Source organism: Rousettus aegyptiacus, unplaced genomic scaffold (genome assembly GCF_014176215.1).
Source record: "Rousettus aegyptiacus isolate mRouAeg1 unplaced genomic scaffold, mRouAeg1.p scaffold_m13_p_12, whole genome shotgun sequence".
NCBI classification, from domain to species: Eukaryota; Metazoa; Chordata; class Mammalia; order Chiroptera; family Pteropodidae; genus Rousettus; species Rousettus aegyptiacus.
In genome coordinates this window covers 6,477,528-6,481,154 of record NW_023416287.1, presented here as the reverse complement: position 1 = coordinate 6,481,154, position 3,627 = coordinate 6,477,528, and positions in this window count along the sequence as shown.

Sequence of the window (3,627 nt, the reverse complement as noted above, 5' to 3'; positions counted from 1 at the left end):
TCTTCTTTTCAGAGATGGCTCAGCTAGTTCGCAGATCTTGGTGTAAGGCAGCCGTGGCAAAAAAGGGACAAATAAAAACCATCCTAGGTGTGGGGTAGGAAAACGGAATCTAAGCACTGACTCTCCTGCTCATTTGCTACTTGTCTTATGTTGGTCTTCCTCAGGAGCAGACCCCGAGACGCAGATCCAAATGCGAGTAGATTATTGGGGAGGAGACCCCATGAAACACCCATCAAGGAGGGACGCAGCGACACTGGGATTGAGAACAGACTCCGAAAGATGCATTATTAAGCGAGTCACCACGGGAGCCTCATCCCGTGTGGGACTTCCGAGGGCCAGTGTAGACCCGTGGGAGGGAGAGGAAGCCGGGGTACTCATACGCTGATGCCCTTAGTCGTTGGTTGAGAACTGGTCCTGGGGATGGTACTTCTCCCGGACTCGTGGCCTGTCCTGAGTGCAGGAGCAGAGTCAGTTTCCTCCACTAGAGAGAGCCCCAGGCAAAGGGACAGGATGCTCAAGAGGGCAGTACGATGGAAACGCCTGAGGGGCTGCGGTCGCCCCGCCCGGTCCGCCACCTGGTCTGCCACCAGCTCCGCTGCCAGCTCCACTACCTCGCCTCGGGCAAGGCATTTCCCTTCCTGAGTGTTATTTTCTCCAGTCACTGGGAAGCTGGGTTTCCTAAACCGTGGACGTGGACCCCTGGCAAAATGTGGGAGGATTTCGGTGTTACATGGACACTGGGTTCAGATAACACTGAATCACAGCGAAGAAGCGACGCCTGATCCTTGTTCTTCCAGAAACGGGGTGTGCCCGTCCCCACTGGGCGCTCCTTTCTCCTGCACACCTCTCTCCTCCTGCAATGTCCCCTTTTTAACAAGAGGGAGCAGGCCTTGGACTCAAGGCAAACCGCAGTTTCTAGAATGTAATACTATGTAATAATAATAATATGTAATAATAATATGTAATAATGATATTAATATGTAATAATAAAATAAGAAAATAACATATAATAAAATGAATAAAATTAATTTTTATGGTTAGTTTCTAGTAACGGTGTGCACTCTTTGTCTTCCTTTACTAAACCAAAAGTCAGGCTAATTAAAGACAAACACTACGTAAATAACGGTGCAGATGGAATTGTAATATGGTTAAAACTGTGAAGATGAGATTTTGTGTAAAACAAACTCCACAGGCCCCCCTGCTTCAGAAGTTCATTGTTTCTGCGCTTCTTCGAGAATCTTGCTGTTTCGGTGAAACTCCTATGGTTGACGTTTTTGATCATATGTTAAACCTTCTCACGTGCTAGAGTTTTAAAATCTTTTCCCCTTCACTTGTGTGGCGTGCCATTTGGTGTACGAAACAGGGGCAGACTATGGTTAACGGTTGTACAAAGATCGCCCATCCGAGGGAATTTTCTGGAATACACCGTGGCAGGCTTCCCCAGCCCCTCTCAATTCCGCCTAAAGAGGAATTTCAATTTTGGTCATGATCACTGTATCTGGCCACGAGACGGCATCAGGAGATTTGCACTGACCTCAAAAGCAGAGAAACTTTTAAGAGGGATGACTGTGTCCCCATCTTATATTCACTTGGAGTCATGTTTGCGTTCGAAGTTTTCTAAACAAAGGAGGGAATTTTAAGAGGAAAAAATGGTTGTGAATTCAAGCCTCGATTTGAGGAGAAAAAGGTATTTTAAGGACTAAGCAATTGCATGCTATTCAGTAGTTGGGAAGAAGAAACGTCAAAAAAATGCAATGGCTTTAACAAAGAATATTATTATTTGGGGCAATGTATTCTAAGCATAGTCTGTTTTATTGATAGCAAGTCTGCATGCAACATTTCCTGGAAATAGGTTAAAATTCTTTGTTTTTTGTATAAACACTACACCCCACTAGAGGGCGATCTTTAGTTGTCTATTTAACATTCTCTTCTTTTTTTTTCATAAAAATAATAATAAAAAAAATGACTATAGGGCTATGAATTCTGATACAATGCTTGTTGAGCATGTTATGAAATTTTCTCCTAGACATTGTTTTATTTTCAGCTTATACGTGTGAAATTCCACTTTAAGAAATATAACAGGATCCTGAATCTTTCAATATGTATAAAATCCCCATGGTATTAGAGCACGATGGAAACAAAACACATAAGTTTAAATTATTGTAATCCCACAGGTCTTTTGACTATTGTTTCTCTATGTATGTTCCTGTGCAGAGAAAATTTATTGTAAATATTAATACTGTCTGCTTAGATCTTTTGTGAAAAGACAAAGGGAAGCAGTGTGGTCTACGTGGGTGATTCTGCAGGGTTTTCCAGAGTGATTTTACATCTAAAACAATTTCCAGGATTTTTGTTTAATTTGTTTTTCAGGATTTCGGTCCGTTTAGCTTGTATCGTCTTAGCTCTAAGGTTATAGTTTGCTATGATATGGATGTAAGGCAGACATGCAAAATTTAGTTGCTTAAAGTATAATAAATTGATCTCCATAGCGTTCTACAAACGTCTTCATCTAAACACGTTTGGGAATTCTAATGCCCTGAAATTACAGTTCCTTTTTATTTTTATAATTAAACATGATATAATATAGGAATATGCTTACACAAAAATTCAAACAAAACATTTCATAATACTTTTAACATAAGGGTAAACATCGTTTCTCTTTATCCCTTCCTAAAAACCCTCTTCCTTCCCCAGAAGTAGTCACTGTTTACATATGTGTGTAGACTTCAGACGTTTCCTAGGTATATTTGTTAGTTTGTATCGCTTTTACGCCACTGGCTGATTTGTATTGATAGATGGCTTTTCTTAGTTAACAATGCTGCATGTAGAACTAGCTCATTCTTACAACTATGGAGAATATTCCACAGTCTGTATCATCTATACGGATGTCCTTTCATTTATTGCATTGAGGTTAAACCCAATTTTTAAAATATTTCCAACCACCAGGCAGGAGACATCTTTGCTTATTTATCTTTGGTGCCCACGTGGGAGGGGCTGTAGAATAGATTTCTATGGGGATCTCTAGGTTACAAAGTCGGTTTATTTATTTTTATTGTCAGCAATTCTACCCTCAGAAACATATGCTCCATTTCCCACCCCCAGGAATCACCTAATCAAACTCTGACCTGGGAGATGGTCACAGGAGTTTCTGAGAGGTTCGCCTGAAGCTCATGAGAACGCGAGAAAGCCTCCGAACCTCCATGTGTGAAAAATCACGGCCCCTGGTTCCTGGAGGATGTGGCTGATTCAATTTCTCAGAGGCAAGCGGCATTTGAGACCATTATTCTTATAAGGTAAACTTTCCTTGGTTAGCGAAAAAAAAAATGAGAGTTCAAGTCCGTGAACATTCGTTGGATACCTAATCTATGTCAGCTACTGTGCCCGTCATAGCTTGAAATAATCAAAAGAAAAAAGTTAAACAGAGCCTGTGCTCACAACGAGGGTGGCAGTTGCAGAGCGGGAGGGAGGGAGGCAGGGAGGGAGAGAGAATGAAAGAACTAGTTACCTGGCTACGGAGGACTAGGAAGAGCAGCCGAAAAAGGCGGCATACCTGATGGGTCCTGGAAGATGGGTGGACCATCCACAGGTGACGATGAGGGGAGGGAGGAGAGGAGTTGGAGTAGATGG